Below are 19,667 nucleotides of genomic sequence, written 5' to 3'. Positions count from 1 at the left end.
TGACACCTTAACTATATTTAGCCTTCCAATCCATGAACACAGTATGCCCGTCCATCTATTTAGGTCTTCTGTGATTTCTTTTATCAATTTCTTGTAGTTTTCTCTGCATAGGTCTTTTGTCTCTTTAGTTAAATTTATTCCTAAATATTTTATTCTTTTGGTTGTAATTGTAAATGGAATTTGTTTCTTGATTTCCCCCTCAGATTGTTCATTACTAGTGTATAGAAACACTACAGATTTTTGAGTGTTGATCTTGTAACCTGCCACTTTGCTGTATTCCTTTATTAGCTCTAGTAGTTTTGCTGTGGATTTTTTGGGGTTTTTGACATATAGTATCATATCATCTGCAAACAGTGAGAGTTTTCCTTCTTCCTTTCCAATTTTGATGCCTTGTATTTCTTTTTCTTGTCTAATTGCTTGACTAGAACTTCCAAATGCAATGTTGAATAACAATGGTGATAGTTCTCTCTTTCTCTTTGACCTCTGTCATTCTGATTAGTAAGTGTCTTGGAGTACGTATATTTGGATCTATTTTCTTTGGGGGTACACTGCACTTCTTGGATCTGTAATTTTAAGCCTTTCATAAGAGGGGGGAAGTTTTCAGTAATAATTTCCTCCATTAGTTTTTCTCCTTCTTTTCCCTTCTTTTCTCCTTCTGGGAGACCCACAGCATGTTTATTCATGTGCTTCATATTGTCATTCAATTCCCTGAGTCCCTGCTCATATTTTTCCATTTTTTTCCCTTATATATTTTTTCTTGTCAAATTTCAGATGTTCCATCCTCCAGTTCACTAATCCTATCTTCTGTCTCTTGAAATCTACCATTGTAGGTTTCCATTGTTTTTTCATCTCTTCTACCGCACCTTTCATTCCCATAAAGGTGCTTTGTTTTTTCAGACTTTCAATTTATTCTTTTTGTTCATTCTCTGCCTTCTTTATATCCTCCCTCAATTCATTGATTAAGTTTTTGATGAGGTTTTCCATGTCTGTTTGTATATTCTTAATGAATTGTTTCAGCTCCTGTATCTCATTTGAATTGTTGGTTTGTTCCTTTGACTGGGCCAAATCTTCAATTTTCCTAGTGTGATTTGTTATTTTTTCTGGTGTCTAGGAATTTAATTACCTTCATTAGTTTATTCTGGAGACTACTTTCACTTATTTTACCTAGGGCTTTCTTGCTGGATGAATTTGTTGTCTATCTGTTCTTTGACATTCAGTTCAGCTTTTTCTGGACCTCTAGCTTAGGTTTTGTTTAACAGAGGAGAATTTTTCAGTTCTTGTTTCTTGCCCTGCCTGTATGGTGCCTCCCCCCCACCCTTAGGAGGATCTACTTAGGTATCATAGATCCCAGCCGGATTTTCCCTGTCCAAACTGGCTTCCTATCAGGAGGAGAGTCACCTGCATTGGTTTTCCCTGAGCGTGAGACCCAGCAGGTTGAAAGAGTTTCCTGTGAAGTCTCTGGACTCTGTATTTCTTATCCTTCCCAGTATGTGGCACCTGTCTGCCTGAGGACCCCACCAGCATAAGATGATGCAGTGCCTTCAACTTTGGCAGACTCTCTCTGCTGGGGTCATGGTGGAGACAGAGGAGAGGTTGTAGGCTGGTTTTAATGGCTTCAAATTTCCAAGCCCTGGTGTCTGAATTCCTTAAGGTAGGGATTCCACCTGAGTTGGGCTTCACCCCTCCCCTGGGTAAGGCACAGTTTCCAGACAAGCCCTTAAACAAGCTTGTTTCTGCCTATGCCTGTGGCAATTACACCTGAGAAGCCCTGCTGCTGTATCCAAAGGCTGCCAAGCTTCCGTAGAAACACAGCCACAAAAACCTCTATTTTTTTTTCTTTTTCTGTCAGCCCTGGCCCTTGGCACTGGGGCAAAAATGAGTGACCTCTGCTTTGACTAGGTTCACCTGAGCTGGGGGCCATTTTTAGTTGTCAGAATTTGTTATATTTAATTCCACAATTGGTATTTGGTTGTGCTCAGCCCCTGCTGCTGGTAAAGTTTCTTTCCTTTCCCCTCTGGGAAGCAGCCTGTGGGGGAGGGGCACTGGCTGCCATGGCTTGGGGAACTCACAGTTCTGGGGGGGCTCACAGTTGGTACAGCTGGTCCAGACTGGGGTACGCTGTGTGTCCGTTAACTGACGTGGCCCAGGAGCTGTTCTGTACTGTTTCTGGTTATTTAGTAGCTGTTCTGGAGGACAAACAAAATCGCAGACATTGCTAAGCCGCCATCTTGGTCCACCATCTTCCTCCTTTGACATGATGTTTTAATTCCAAATTGCAACCATATGAGAGAACTCACTACACTTAGGGTACATATAGGATGTCTACATTCATATAGTTCAACATCAACAGAAAACTCTGTTCAACATTCATGTTAGGAAGTGAGAATTTTAGAGAAAAAGAACTCAGGTTTGCAAGGCTTGGTTACCCAAATTGCTTTTATCCTCTAAGGGATTAGGAAAGATCATAAATTTCCCAAAGATGGTTGCAACAGTAACTCTCATCACACATAATATTACAATGTGGGCTTGATGTTCCTCCCATTGAGTGGTGGCATCTCTGTTCCCTCTCCTTGAACCTGAGCAGTTTTTGAGTGCCTCTAACAACACAGCATGGCAGAAGTGATGCTATGTAATGTCTGAAATTAGGAAATAAACATTCCATGCAATTACATAGTGCCTTCTTGGGGACAACGTTTTGGAACACAGTCTCTGTGTGAATAATACGAAACAGTCCATGGGGCACAGAGAAAGACATTTCTTAGTCCTCAGCTTGAGCTGAGCTCCAGTAAATGGCCAATCCAGCCATGTGCATGAGCCACTTTGAATGGATTCTGAAGCACCATCACTAATTCCATAACGTTTTCATCAATGTTAAACTCAGTACCAAAGTTACCAATGAGCTTGCCCCATGTGCCCTCTGTGAGGCTCAGGTACTGGGATAAAATTGCTGCTCAGGACTGTGGACTGGGATGGACTCTGGCATAGAATCTGTCCCTGCCACCAGGGAGGAAGATGTTTCTATAAGTTCTGATAACAACGTTTCATGAGCTTACTGAACCAATCAGTAAATCTGCTTTTGAACATACTACATCCTGTATGCTAAGAAGGACATGATGTCTCCAGATAAACATGATTCATCTTCCTACAATGTCAGTTTGCCTTAATACTTCTTTAACAGTTGCTGTATGGAGTAATGCTAACTTTCCAGGCTTCAGAACTCTGACTCTGAGTCTCAGGTAACATTCAGATACCCAAAGTCCAGGGAATTCGCAGGTTACACACAAAGAGCAGAACATCTCGCAATTTAAAAATAATAATCAAAATTCAAGAATAGATGTTACTGTTATAAAAGCTTGCAATTTAGAAACCTTTACAATGAGCTTTATTGAACATTATGAACTCCTTAATCATTGATTGCCCAAACTGTGCCCACTTTCTATTCACTGATAACCTATGCTCTCAAATTCAATTCTCAAGGGTTTGTTCATTATAGTTAGTTTATATTAGTGAGACTATACAATATCTGTTCTTTTGTTTTTGGTTTATTTCCCTCAAAATAATATCTCTGGGTTCATTCACCTGGTTGCATGCCTCACAAGTTCAGAAAAAAATAAAAAGAAACCCAGTACCCATTAAACAGTCAATCCCCATTCCTGCTGCCCTTAGCAAATACTAACCATCTGTCAGTATGGATTTTCTTATTCTAGACATTTCATACAAATGAAATCATACAATCGATATATGGCCTTTTGTGTCTGGTTTCTTTCACTTAGCTTAATAGATAGTTTGCAGACATTTTCTCCCATTTTGTGCATTGTTTCAATTTCTTGATAGAATCCTATTATGCACAAATTTTTTAATTTTGATGTAGTCCAATATATTTTTTGATACTTGTACAATTCATGTAATAATTAAGAAACTGTTGCTTAATTTAAGACCATGAAAATTTACATCTACATTTCTTTTTGACAGTTTTATAGATTTAGCTCTTATATTTAGTTCTTTGATCCATTTTGAATTAATTTTTGCATATGTTGTGAGTCAAGGGTCCAAATACATTCTTTTCAATATGGATATCCAGTTGTCCCAGCAACATTTGTCGAAGACTATCCTTTTAGTTGATAGTTTTGTCACCATTATCTAAAATCAGTTAATCATAAATATCACCATAAATCTAGGTTTACATCTAGATTCTCAAATCTCTTTCATTGATCTATATGTTTATTCTTATGATAGTACCACACTAATAAGGATCACAATGAATTTGGAGATCACTTTGGGGAGTACTAATGCCAGCTAAATTTATTTAAGGACTTCTCTCCTTACAATGATGTTTTGTAGTTTTCAGTGTCAAAACCAGCATTTATTCTACATATTTTATTTTTTGATGTTATTATAAATTCAATTATTTTCTTAATTTCATTTTTTTGGATTGTTTATTGATAATATATAGGAATACAAGTAATTTTTCTACATTGATCTTGTATCTTGTATCAATTTGCGCAACTTAATAGCTTTCTCCTAATTTGGAGTTTGATAGCAAGGATTTTTCAAAAGGAATTTCTGAGCTCAGATTCTGATGAATATCTTAACTTACAGTAGATTGCCAGAATAAATTTTCATTTGTATACTCTACTAAATGACACTAAATTGTTATAATTTTAAGCTCTTCTATTTGTTTTGGAAAATTCACTATCTCATTTGATTTGGAAGAATTTATGAAAGTTTGGTTGATTTTACTCATAAAGTGATTTAGCTTGTTGACTTGAGTGGAGCTATTTGATTATACAATTTTTCCCCAGTGTTTATTATTTTAATCAATTAAGTGTCTATACTTCTTGAGTCAATTCTGACAAATTACACATTATCCTATAAATATTATACATTTTGTCTATATTTTCAGATGTTATTTTTAATCTCTCCAACACTAATCATTTCCATATCTCATGTATTCACTTGTCTTTCTTTTTTCCCCCACAGAATCACTAAGGCTGTGTTCTATACATGCTCTTGTTTTTGTGAAACAATTTTACTTTTTCTTTTGACTACTCTTGCCTTTTATTTTGAATACATTCCTTCTACTATTTAACTTTTTATTTTGAATTAATTCCCAATTTACAGAACAGTACCAAAAATAGAAATCCCATGAAAAAGAACTCCAACATACCCTCAGCCCCCTCAGATCCACCAACTTCAACATTTTGTCACACCTGCTGCACCATTCCATGTATCTATCTATCTATCTATCAATCCACCTTCTGAACACTTGAGGGCAGGCTGCACACATCATACTTCATGCACATTTCCTACAAACAAGAATACCCACCAATGCCAACAACTTAAGTGCATTTATCAAATTCAAGAAATTTAACAGTTACTTACATTCTATAATCCATTTTTCTTATGTCCCAGTTTCATCCTTTTGAGCCCTTTCTCCTCCATTTTTAGATCCCATTCAGTATCATACATTGTATTTGTCATTATGTTTTCAGTTTCTCTTTCTTTTTTTAATTGTGGAAACATATATACAAACCTTAATCTTCCCATCTCAACCATTTCCAAGCATACCTTTTACTGGGACTAATCACATTCACAATGTTGCAGTATCCTCACCACCATACATTGATAAAACTTTCCCTTTATTCGAAATGGAAACCTTACACTCATTTTGGATTAACTCAATTACTCCTGTCCCCCATCCTGGATATTTTGTACTCAATTTCTATCTCTGTGAACTTGCATATACTCTCATATATTCTTTGTGGTTACCACTTAAATTTAACATCCTAAATTTGTAAAAATCTCATACACTTTGATACCAACTTAACTTCAAAACCATACATAAACTTTGTTCCAATAACTCTCCACCCCCACCTTTACATAGTTGTATATATAATATACATATTTATACATGAGTCCCAAACCAGTGATTTATATTTTGTGTGTCTGCCTTTTAGATTCTATAGGAAGTAAAAAGTAGAGTTACAAACCAAAAATACAATAGCACTAGCATTTCTATTTGTATTTAGCCATGAAATTATCTTACTGCAATGATTTCTATTTCTTCATGTACTTTCCTTCCATTATTCTTGAATTTACATTGTTATTATTCTTTTATCTTTTTGTGATGTACATTTAGTTCATTTATTAATAATCCCTTGAACTATAAATATATACATGTCAGGTGGGCCACACATTTTTATCTGAACACATTCTTGGCTACCAACCTGCAGGTTTTTCTATATAATGCAATCATTTTCACTCATTTAAAAATAAAATTCAGGGTTTGAGCTTTTAAACTCCCTTTTCCTTTCTTTGGTGGGCTATTATCAAGATTCATATATTTGTTGGTTATTTAATATTAACTTTTTCTCCATTCTAAAAAAAAGACTATTGAGTAAAATTTGTATATCTTTCCCTGCCTTTAGGATGTTTTTAACTACTGTCATTATATAAGTACATTTTTAGACTACTATGAAATTTTTGTCCCTCATGAAAGATGATGTATCCAAATATTCTTTTTCCTTGACCTTCATTTCTTCATTTTAAAAAAAAGTTTTAACTCCATGCTGAATAAGGACTAAGTGTTGGTCAGAAGCTTTCCTATAAGCATTACACTTAGCAGTCTTTCTTATTAGGACTTCCCTAATGTTAACTGTTATGGATAGAAGCTGTATGTACCCTAGAAAAGATCATGTGCAGAAAAGATCAGCGAATCCATTCCTGTGGGCATAGACTTGCTGTAGGTGGGACCTTGTGATTAGATTATTTCAATTGAGATGTGACTCAGTTCATTTAAGGGGGGGTATTAATCCTCTTACTGGAGTTCTTTAAAAGATAAAAGAGAGAAGACACTGAAAAAGCACCCCAGAGACAATCAGAGAGAGAGAAATGAAAACAGAGGACACACATAAAAAAGAGGAAACCAATGAAGACAGAAGCTGGAAGCAATGAAACAACCCTGGAGATAAAGGAGAAGCCAGCAGATGATACCAAGTGCCTGGCCACATGACAGTGGTGCTTTCCTGGCCTTTAGGGAGAAGGCATTGTCCTGTTGATGCCTTAATTTGGACATTTTCATGGCCTTAGATTTGTAAACTTGTAAGTTAATAAATCCCCATTGTTAAAAGTCAGTCCATTTCTGATGCATTGTATTTCATCAGCTTTAACAGACTTAAACATCAACTAAGGTGTATAACATTTTTAAAGCTGTTTTCATGAATAATACTGATGAAGATATTAATGTTAATATGGATAACATCCATTAAACATTTACTATATGTTATAACACTTCCATCTTCTTACATTTATTAATTTAATTCTCATGAGTATGTACAGTGATATATCTATTTAAAATTATAAAACAGCACCTACATTTCTACAAGTATTTAACATATGTGCATATATGTGTGTGTGCGCATAAACATGTAAGTAAAAACAGTAAGAAAGTATCTGGAAGAATAGATAACAGTAATTACATTAAAGGGATTTGGGCCCTTGGCAGTGTCAATTTTTATAGAGAAAATGTCCATGAGTTCTTTCAGCATTGAAAAATAATGTTTTCAAAGAAAACAAATCAACAAAAAAAACAATAAAGTTGCTTTTAGAAAGTTTTAAAATTGCAAAAATTTACAGGGTACTGTTTGTCAGTAGTTGCTTCACAAAATTATAGTCAACCACAGAGAAGAAGTCTATGACACCATTAAAAATAATAATACAGGATACAACACACATGAACCAAAATAATCAAATATTTAGGAATACATTTAAGTAAAGATAAAAAAAACCTATACATAGAAAACTAGAGGGAATTGCTAAAAGAAATCATGGAAGACCTAAATAAATGGAAGGGCATATGTATTCATGAATTGGAAGACTTAATATAGTTAAGGCATCAGTTCTACCCAAATTGATTTACAGACCCAATGCAGTATCAATTAAAATCCTAATAACTTACTTTGCAGAAATAGAACAACCAATAACCAAATTTATTTGAAAGGACAGGATGTCCTGAATAGCTAAAAATATATTGAGAAAGAAAAATTAAGTGGGTAGTCTCACACTACCTGACTTCATATTATGAAGATACAGTGGCCAAAACAGCATGGTACTAGCATAAAATTTGATATACTGATCAATGGGATAGAACTGAGTGTTCAGAAACAGACCCTCTCTCATCTGTGGACAATTGATTTATTTTTTAACACAAACTAATGTTTATTTAAAAAAAAAAAGTTGCCAGGCACAGTAAAACACAAGTAAAGCAGCGGCAAGTAAGCTCCAAGTCCCACCCCCACTACCACTGATAATTCTACCCATCTTCCTATCCACTAATATTTTAAACTATTTTTTTGCATAAATATATGCACACAGTACAGAGTTCAAAAGGTATCCACCCATTCCCTCCTCCCACCTGATTTTCTTCTTCAGAGACAACCACTATTACCAGAGAGCCTAGAATTTTGCCAACTTATGTATGTAAATTTTCATCTACCAGGTGGCTGTGTTCTACAACATCGTACTGCATTTGACTTTTTTCACTTAATGAAATACCTTGGAACTCTCTCCTATCAGTGTATTGCCTTATTCTTATTGATAGTCTCATGAAATTCTATTTTACTTGTGTCCCCACAATTTATTTAGCCAGTTCTTAATTGTTGGGCCCTTGGACTGCTTCAGTATTTTTTAAACAGACAGTCAGTGTCTCTCCTTTACTTGCATCTATTGGCCTGCAGAGTAATCTATACAATAAGTGACTGGAAATGAAAATTGTGGATCAAAGGGCATGTCATTTTACTAGAAATTGTTAAACTGCCCTCTAGAGGAACTGTACCATTTATAAGTCAATTGGCAACATAAAAATGACTAGCCCCTATGGAGTGAATGGTTACCTTTGCATTATTGAGATCATATGGGGTATATACATTTTTCTAAACTTCACATTCTAGCAAAAGCTTTTGCTCATATCAAAGTTATTCATACATTAAAATTGAGATTAATTAATATTATAAATGTTCACTGTAAAAAATGACCTTACAAATTTGTATTTAGCTTTTGGGTATATATCCTTAGATATATTTATCTATATACTTAGATTTGTATGTATAGACACATTTATATTTGTGTTATATTTATTTGACAAAAATGGGATTGTACTATTTCTAAGCTGCTTTTTTAAATTAAACAATATATAGTGAACATTTTTCCTTGTTACTAACTACAAATGCGTCATCTTGTTTTTCTAGCTTGGCCATTAGAAATAAAATTATGATGATCTCTGTGTAGATAATGTAGTCTTTCTAAATATGGGCTTAGGTCATAGAGTATGAGTATTTTCCAAGCTCCTACATAGATTGGGAATTGCTTTCCAGAAAGGCCAGCTCTGTATGTACATCTTCCTGGCAGTGGGGAGAGGTCAGCTGGGCCTACCACACCAGGGTTGATGGCTCTTCTCTGCTCCGACATCCATATGAAAGCTCTTAGGACAAATGCTCAGTAGATTTGCATTTTTGATTCCAGCTTCATGATCTAATAGCTCTATCCGGCTCACCTGGCCCCTAGGGGACATTCACAGTAAGATGACACAGAGCTAAGGGAAGCAGATTCAGGTGGAGACTGAACCAGCAGGTTTTGACCTGTCGTTATGGAGAAAGTGATTCAGGGCTTCATGGTCTACAGGGCAGAGACTGCTGGGAGGCCTCTGGGTGGTGCATGTATTCAGATCTTTTCTGTCCCAGGACATTTACATAGGCTGGTCCCTCTGTTTAATGCCTCCTTTCTTTTTAGCAGCTAAGGTTCCTAGAGCACTCTGCTGGGCATCTTATGGCCCCTATTTTGCAGATGAGGGAACAGGCAGAGAAAGGGCCCAGGGCCACCTGCCTGCATGCAGGGCACAAGCTGCTCCCCACCGAGCCCCTGTGCTTGGGCTGCAACTTCCTGACCAGTCTCCTGGGTGCTTGGACAATTGATTTAAAAAAAAATTTTTTTTTTACATGGGCAGGCACTGGGAATTGAACCTGGGTTCTCTGGCATCGCAGGCAAGTATTCCTGCCTGCTGAGCCACCGTGGCCCACCCTGGACAATTGATTTTTAACAAGGCTGTCAAGCCAACCCACCTAGGACAATGAGGACCCAAATCTCACACCTATGGATCAAAGACCTAAACATTAGAGCTAAGACCATAAAACTGTTAGAAGAAAATGTAGGGAAATATCTCATAAATCTTGCAGGAGTAGGTGATTTCCTAGATCTTACAACCCAAAGCACAAACATTGAAAAAAAAAGATAAATAGAATCTCCTCAAAATTAAATTTTGTGCATCAAAGGACTTTTTCAGGAAAGTAAAAAGGCAATCTATGCATTGGAAGCCAATATTTGAAAACTATGTATCAGATATGGGTTTAGTATCCAGAATATATAGAGATTCTTCAACCCCACCAACAAAGACCACCCAATTTAAAAATGGGCAAAAGACATGAACAGACAATTTTCAGAAGAGGAAATACAAATGGCTAAAAGGTACATGAAAAGATGCTCAGTTTCACTGGCTACTAGGGAAAAGCAAATCAAAGCCACAAGGAGATATCGCACACCCACTAGAATGTCCATTATCATAAAAACAGAAAATGACAAGTGCTGGAGAGGATGTGGAGAAAGAGGTACACTTATCCAGTGTTGGTGAGAATGTCAAATGGTACAACCTCTCTGGAAGGCAGTTTGGCAGTTCCTCAGGAAGTTTAAGAACTGCCGTATGAGCCAACAGTCCCATTACTAGGTATATACTCAGAGAAACTGAAGGCAAGGACACAAATGGACATTTGCACACTAATGTTTATAGCAGCATTATTTACAAGACATGGATTGTCAAGACATGGAAACAACCCAAATGTCCATCAACAGATGAGTGGCTAAACAAGTTGTGGTAAATGCAAACAATGGAACACTACACAGTCATAAGACAGAATAAAGTCATGAAGGATGTAACAATGTGGATGAACCTTGAGGACATTAAGGAAGTGAAATTAGCTGGAAACAAAAGGTCAAATACTGTGTGGTTTCACTGATATAAACTAATATTAAATGAGTGCACTTTGAGAGTTAAAGTTAAGAACACAAGTTATCAGGAGATTGGACATTTTGTGCTGAAGGAGTACAGATTGTGCAACAGGGCTGATTGTAAAAATTCAGAAATGGCTAGCACAATACTACTTGATGGGAGCACAATAATCAAATACACTGAATGAAGCTGAATGTGAGTATGGTTGAGGGAGAAGGGCTGGGGACATGTATGAAACCAAGAGGAAAGATAGAGGATAGACTGAGACGGTATAACTTAGAAATGTCTACAATGGACAATGATGGTGATTAAATGTATAAATATAAAATGTTTTTGCATGAGGGAGAACAAATGAATGTCAACATTGCAAGGTATTGAAAAGGGATGGTGTATAGGAAAAGGTCCAATCAATGCAAGCTAGGGCCTATAGTCAACAGAAATGTTGTAATATGCTTACACTGAATGTAACAAAGGCATTATACCAAAAATAAATGTCAACCAGCATACAGGAGGGGTATGGATTCTATACAGAAGAAAAGGAAATGTCTTCATATAGATTATAGTGGTGAAGGCATGTCTATTTACTTAGGTTGGATTGTATGCTGTGTGAATAAAATTCACTGCTGCTCCCTCTCTATGTGGGACATAACTCCCAGGGGTGTAAACCTTCCTGGCAATGTGGGACAGAAATCCTAGAATGAGTTGGGAATTTGCATCAAGGGATTGAGAAAACCTTCTCAAAAGGGGGAAGAGAGAAATGACACAATATAAAGTGTCAATGGCTGAGAGATTTCAAACAGAGTCGAGAGGTTATCCTGAAGGTTATTCTTATGCATTATATAGCTATCACCTTTTTAATTAAGGTATATAGGAAAGGCTGGAGGGAAGTGCCTGAAAATGTAGACCTGTGGTCCAGTAGCCATGTTTTTTGAAGATGATTGTATAATGATACAGCTTTCACAATGTGACTGTATGATTGTGAAAACCTTGTGTCTGGTGTTCCTTTTATCTACAGTATGGACAGATGAGTAAAACAGAGGGTTTAAAAATAGGGGAACAAATGTTAAAATAAATTTAGTAGATTGAAATGCTAGGGATCAATGAAAAGGAGTGATAAGGGGTATAGAAAAAATAGGGGAAACAAAGGCTAAAATATATTGGGTAGATGGCAATACTAGCAATCAATGAGAAGGGGGGATGGGGTATGATATGTATGATTTTTTTTCTTTTTATTTCTTTTTCTGAATTGGTGAAAATGTTCTAAGAAATGATCATGGTGATGAATATACAACTATGTGATGATATTATGAGTTATTGATTATATACCAAGAATGGAATGATCATATGGTAAGAATGTTTGTGTTTGTATGTTGTTATGTTTAAAAAAATTTTTTAAAGAAATGAACAGAGAGGGGGTGCAAGGGTAGTTCAGTGGTAAAATTCTTGCTTGCCATGCTGGAGACCCAGGTTCAATTCCCGGCCCATGTACTTCCCCAAAACAAAACAAACAAATAAACAAATGCAAAAATAAACACAAAAATTCAACAAATTGTGCTGCAATAATGGGATACTCACGTGGAAAAAGAATGAAATGTGACCGTTGCCATACAGCATACAAAAAAAAAAAGACCAGAGAAACAAATGTTAGAGAAAATGTGGAGAAAGAGATGTATCTATTCACTGTTGGTAGGGAAGCTGAGAAGTACAGCCCCTCCAGAGGGCAGTGTTGTGGTTCCACAGGAGGGTAGTGGTGGGGCCACAATGATTTTGCAACCCTGTTGCTAGGTATATACCTGGAGGAACTGAGAGTGGGGATGTGAATGGACATCTGCACATGGTTGATTATGGTAGCAGTGTTCGAGATTTGCAACGGATGGAGGTGGCCTAAGGATACAATGACTGAGGAAGAAATGGAGGAACTGTGTGTTTACATATAACAGATGACTGGGGGCTACAAGGACTGAAGTTTTGAGGCATGCAACTAGGTGAATCAATTTTAAGGACAGTTTGTTGAATAAAATGTCAGAAACAAAATGACAAATATCATGCCTCACTCATATGTATTTACTATAATATACAAACTTGGAGAACTGAAGTCAAGAGCATGGGTTATCAGGTCGGGGCCTACTATAAAGGCTCCTTGATCATAAGCTCTTATAGCGGTCACAAATATTTAGGAGTTATAACTGATATTTCTAAATTCTGAGATACTGTGCTATTTGTATATAACCTGGTCATTCCCTGAAACTGTGGGTATTTATATGACACCTAAGACTCAGAGTTAGAGCACTGAAGCTGTGAACGTCACCATTACCCTACACAGCAACTGTTAAAAAAGCTGAAAAAAATGATCAGACTTTGTTTAGAGATATGAATAAAGTTGCTCTGGATAGGATTAAGGTAAATCAGAATGCTGGGTAAAAGATGATATGGCCCATATTTTCAAATTTCTACCTCTGTGTGAGACCAAAGGGAAATGTTTATTTGGTGCAAAATTTGTATTTTGGGTAGCACATTATCTAATTTAATTTGTATTATTTGAACACTATAATCACATGGAATCTTCAATAAGGCATGAGGTTTTGTTGGTTTGTCCAGGTTAGTGTGATGCCCTTGTATATCCCAGAGTAATTTAGGCAGAGAATAAAAAAGCATTTGAAAATCCCCTTGGGGAACTGAGGAGAAAGGAAGAAATATTAAACTTCCCCATCTGGGAAATTCCTGATGTTGTTGCAAGCAGTGGGGACAATCAATTCAATAGGCTGAGCCCTGAATCTTGGGGCTTGCCCCTGTGAAGCTTGTTTCCGGAAAGGATAGGCTTAAGCCTACTGATAATTATGCTAAAGAGTCAGCCCTGAAGAACCTCTTTTTGTTGTTCAGGTGTGGCCTCTTTCTCTTAGCCAAATTGAGAGGTGAACTCACTGTCCTACCCCCTACATGGAACATGACTCCCAGGGGTGTAAATCTCCATGGCAACGTGGGACCTGACTCCCAGGGATGAGCGGGGACCCAGTATCATGAGAATAAGAAAGTCTTCTTGACCAAAAGGGGGAAGAGAGAAATGAGACAAAATAAAGTCTCAGTGGCTGAGAGATTTCAGAGTCGGGAGGTTATTCTTATGCATTTTATAGATATACCTTTTTAGTTCATGGTGCATTGGAGTGGCTAGAGGGAAGTACCTGAAACTGCTGAGATGTTCCAGTAGCCCTGATTCTTGAAGAAGACTATAACTGTATAGCTTTTACAATGTAATTGTGTGACTGTGAAAACCTTGCTTCTGATGCTCCTTTTATCAAGGGTATGGACAGATGAGTTAAAAAAAAAAAAGGATAATAAATAATAGGGGAAGATAAAGGGTAAAAATTGGGTAGATTGAAATAGTGGGGGTCAATGAGAGGTAGGATTAAGGGTACAGCATGTATAAATTCTTTTTGTTTCTTTTTCTAGAGTGATACAAATGTTCTAAAAATGATCATGGTGATGAATATACAATTATGTGATGATATTGTTAGCCACTGATTGTATAATATGGTTGAACTGTACATGTATGGATAGTTCTCAATAGAAATATTTTTAAAATTAATTAAAAAAGGAGGGGACAGATTTGAGTGTGGATTGAAAATGGAAGATTAAAAACTGAAGAAAAAAAAGGTGTAACACACATAAACCTTGAAGACATCATGCTGAGTGAAATAAGCCAGAAACAAAGGACAGATTCTGCAAGAGTCCATAAAACTAGAATATGCAAAATTCCTGGAGATAGAAAGTAGATTATGCATTACTAGGGGTGGGGAAGAGGGAAAATGGGAAGTTAAAGCATAATGGACACATGGTTTTGGTTTGGAGTTAGGAAAAGCCTTGGCAATTGATGGTGACAATGGTAACACAACACTGAATGTAACTAAAACCACTGAAATATATGCTTCAAAGTGGTTGAGATGGAGAGTGTTATGTTGTATACATCTTACAACAATTATAAAAAAGAGAGAAAGAGAAAAAAGACTAAAGTGACAATGACAAATAAATCCACTATATGATCTTGGACTGGCTCTAATAATAGAGGAGAAAATAACAACAACAACAACAAAAAACATTGGAATGACTGAACAAACAGCATTATAGATTATATGCTTTATATCAATGTTCAATATTTTGAACTTAATAATTTTACTTAGGGTAGTTGAATAAGCGAATATTCTTGTTCTTAAGAAATATACACAGAAGTATTAGGAGTTAAAGGAGCATAGTGCATGCAATGTACTCTAAAAAATTTAGAAAATATGTAGGTACACAGGTAGATACAGAAAATGTGGCAAAATGTTAAAGTTGGTAAATCTGGGTATCTAGGTAGTGAGTTGTCATGGTCAGGTTCATATGTCAACTTGGCCAGGTGGTGGTACCTGTTTATCTGGTTGAGCAAGTGCTCGCCTGTTTTTTGCTATGAGGACATTTCATAGGATTAAATCATGATCACATTGGCTTCCACAGCTGATTCCATTTGTAATCAGTCGAGGGGAGTGTCTTCTGTAATGAGTGATGCTTAATCTAATCACTGGAAGCCTTTTAAGGAAAATTCAGAAGAGACAGGGTCTCTTCCTGCTTCAGCTGGTGAGCCTCTCCTGTGGAATTTCATCCAGACCCTCCATCGGATCATCAGCTTCGCAGCCCACACTACACATTTTGGATGCTAATTTCCCATGGTTACATGAGACACTTTTATAAATTTTTTTTTAATTTTTTTATTAAAAAAAATTACAAGAAACACAAACATTCCCAACACATACACTCAGCAATTCACAATATCATCACATAGTTGCATATTCATCATCATAATCATTTCCCAGAACATTAGCATCGATTCAGAAAAAGAAATAAAAAGACAACAGAAAAATATAACAAACAAAGAAAAAAAATTTTACAGGCCATACCCCTTACTGATCCCTTTCATTGATCACTAGAATTTCAAACTAAATCTATTTTAACATTTGTTCCCCCTATTATTTATTTTTATTCCTTATGTTCCTCTCATCTGTTGACAAGGTAGGTAAAAGGAGCATCAGACACAAGGTTTTCACAATCACACAGTCACATTGTGAAAGCTATATCATTATACAATCATCATCAAGAAACATGGCTACTGGAACACTGCTCTACATTTTCAGGCAATTCCCTCCAGCCTCTCCATTACATCTTGGATAACAAGGTGATATCTATTTAATGCATAAGAATAACCTCCAGGATAACCTCTCGACTCTGTTTGGAATCTCTCAGCCATTGACACTTTGTCTCATTTCCCTCTTTCCCCTTTTGGTCGAGAAGGTTTTCTCAATCCCTTGATGCTAAGTCTCAGCTCATTCAAGGTTTTTTCTCAATCCCTTGATGCTGAGTCTCAGCTCATTCTAGGATTTCTGTCCCACGTTGCCAGGAAGGTCCACACCCCTGGGAGTCATGTCCCACATAGACAGGGGGAGGGTGGTGAGTCTGCTTGCTGTGCTGGCTGGAGAGAGATGCCACATCTGAGCAACAAAAGAGGTTCTCTTGGGGGTGAGTCTTAGGCTTAATTTTAAGTAGGCTTGACCTATCCTTTGTGGGGTTAAGTTTCATATGAACAAACCCCAAGACTGGGGGCTCAGCCTATAGCTTTGGTTGTCCACACTGCTTGTGAGAATATCAAGAATTCAACTTGTGGAAGTTGAGTTTTCCCCCCGTTCTCACCATTCCCTGAAGGGGACTTTGCAAATACTTTTCCACTCACTGATCAAATCGCTCTGGGATTCATCATGGCATCACCTGGACAAACCAACAAAATCTCATGTCCTATACAAAGTTCCATGTACTTAAGGTGTTCAGTCAACTATTTACATAAGTTATATTAGGAGATGCACTAGTCAAAGTATAGATTTGTAACAAATAAATGTTTTTGCTTTAGTCTCACACATTAGTTGAAATTTTAAACTATTAAGTACCATCTATTTTCAGCACACTGCAGTAATGACATTTTTTGTTCCTCCTCATGCAAAAACATTTTTTAAATTTGTGCATTTAGTCACTATCATTATACACTATAGGCATTCCTAGATTACACCATCTCAATCTTTATCGTCTATCTTTCTTTGTGATTTCATTTATGCCCCAGCCCTCCTCCCTCTATCATTCTCATATGCAGCTTCATTAAGTGTTTTAACCTAATTGTATTACAGTTAGGTAATATTGTGCTGTCCATTTCTGAGTTTTTATATTCAGTCCTGTTGCACAATCTGTATCCCTTCAGCTCCAATTACCCAATATGTTACCCTATTTCTATCTCCTGATGACCTCTGTTACCAACGAAATATGCCAAGTTTATTCACTAATGTCAGTTCATATCAGTGAGACCATACAGTATTTGTCCTTTTGTTTCTGGCTAATCACACTCAGCATAATGTCCTTAAGGTCCATTCATGGTGTTACATACTTCATAACTTTTTTCTGTCTTATAGCTGCATAATATTCCATCTTATGTAAATGTCACAGTTTGTTTAGCCAACTCTCTGTTGATGGACATTTTGGCTGTTTCCATCTCTTGGTCATTGTTAATAATGCTGCTATAAACATTGGTGTGTAAATGTCCATTTGTGTCCTTGGCCTCGTGTCCTTTGGGTAGAGACAGCATATAGATGGGTCCTGTTTTTTAATCCATTCTGCCAGACTATGTCTTTTGATTGGAGAGTTTAATCCATTAACATTCAGTGTTATTACTGCATGGGTAGTACTTTCTTCTACTATTTTGCCTTCTGGATTTTATATGTCATATCTAATTTTCTTTCTTTTTACCTTTACTCATAGTCTTCCTTTCTGCACTCTTCTCCACACTTCTCTCTTCTGTCTTCATATCTGTCTCTAGTGCTCCCTTTAGTATTTCTTGCAGAGCTGGTCTCTTGGTCACAAATTCTCTCAGTGATTTTTTGTCTGAAAATGTTTTAATTTCTCCCTCATTTTTGAAGGACAGTTTTTCTGGATATAGAATTGTTGGTTGGCAGTTTTTCTCTTTTAATAATTTAAATATATTATCCCACTGTCTTCTCGCCTCCATGGTTTCTGCTGAGAGATCTGAGGATAGTCTTATTGGGCTTCCCTTGTATGTGATGGATTGCTTTTCTCTTGCTGCTTTCAAGATCCTCTCTTTCTCTTTGACCTCTGACATTCTGATTAGTAAATGTCTTGGAGTATGTCTATTTGGATCTATTCTCTTTGGAGTATGCTGCACCTCTTGGATCTGTAATTTTAAGCCTTTCATAAGAGTTGGGAAATTCTCAGTGATAATTTCCTCCATTAGTTTTTCTCCTTCTTTTCCCTTATCTTCTCCATCCGGGACACCCACAACACGTATATTCGTGTGCTTCATATTGCCTTTCAATTCCCTGAGTCCCTGCTCATATTTTTCCATTTTTCCCCTATAGTTTCTGTTTCTTGTCAGATTTCAGATGTTCCATCCTCCAGTTTAGAAATCCTATATTCTGTCTCTCAAAATCTACCATTATAGGTTTCCCTTGTTTTTTTCATCTCTTCTAATGTGTCTTTCTTCCAATAACTTCTGTGATTTCTTTTTTCATACTTTCAGTTTCTTCTTTTTGTTCTTTCCTTGCCTTCTTTATATCCTCCCTCAATTCTTTGATTTGGCTTTTTTGTTTTTTCAGAATACCCTGAAAGTTTTAATAATAACCAGTGAAGCTAGGCAAGTGGCCCCATTCTTTCTTTTCTTTTTTTTTTTTTTGGTGACTTTTTAATTAACTTTTTTTATTAATTAAAAAAAAGAAAAGAAATTAACACAACATTTAGAAATCATTCCATTCTACATATGCACTCAGTAATTCTTAGTATTATCACATAGGTGTATGATCATCATTTCTTAGTACATTTGCATCGATTTAGGAAAAGAACTAGCAAAACAGCAGAAAAAGATATAGAATGTTAATATAGAGAAGAGAATTAAAATAATAATAATAATAAAAATATATACATAAAAAGGAAAAAGAAAAAACAAAAACAAAAGATACAAACAAACAAACAAACAAAAAACTATAGTTCAGGTGCAGCTTCATTCAGTGTTTTAACATAGTTACATTACAATTAGGTATTATTGTGCTGTCCATTTTTGAGTTTTTGTATCTAGTCCTGTTGCACAGTCTGTATCCCTTCAGCTCCAGTTACCCATTATCTTACCCTGTTTCTAACTCCTGCTGGTCTCTGTTACCAATGATATATTCCAAGTTGATTCTTGAATGTCGGTTCACATCAGTGGGACCATACAGTATTTGTCCTTTAGTTTTTGGCTAGACTCACTCAGCATAATGTTCTCTAGGTCCATCCATGTTATTACATGCTTCATAAGTTTAGTCTGTCTTAAAGCTGCATAATATTCCATCGTAGGTACGCCACAGTTTGTTTAGCCACTCGTCTGTTGATGGACATTTTGGCTGTTTCCATCTCTTTGCAATTGTAAATAATGCTGCTATAAACACTGGTGTGCAAATGTCCATCTGTGTCTTTGCCCTTAAGTCCTTTGAGTAGATACCTAGCAGTAGTATTGCTGGGTCGTAATCCATTTTGCCAGTCTATGTCTTTTGATTGG

At 36.4% G+C, this 19,667-nt stretch overlaps 1 long non-coding RNA gene across 1 annotated transcript in view; it reads right to left on the bottom strand.

The window, feature by feature from the left end:
* The window catches only part of LOC143660096 (uncharacterized), a 55,041-nt gene that overhangs the window by 3,191 nt on the left and 32,183 nt on the right, over positions 1-19,667 (bottom strand). The window contains exon 2 of the long non-coding RNA XR_013163840.1: positions 2,070-2,186. This is a non-coding gene — a long non-coding RNA (uncharacterized LOC143660096). The remainder of the gene's footprint in view (positions 1-2,069; positions 2,187-19,667) is intronic.

This window comes from Tamandua tetradactyla, chromosome 16 (assembly GCF_023851605.1).
Source record: "Tamandua tetradactyla isolate mTamTet1 chromosome 16, mTamTet1.pri, whole genome shotgun sequence".
Taxonomy (NCBI): Eukaryota; Metazoa; Chordata; class Mammalia; order Pilosa; family Myrmecophagidae; genus Tamandua; species Tamandua tetradactyla.
This window is presented reverse-complemented; position numbering and strand designations above follow the sequence as displayed.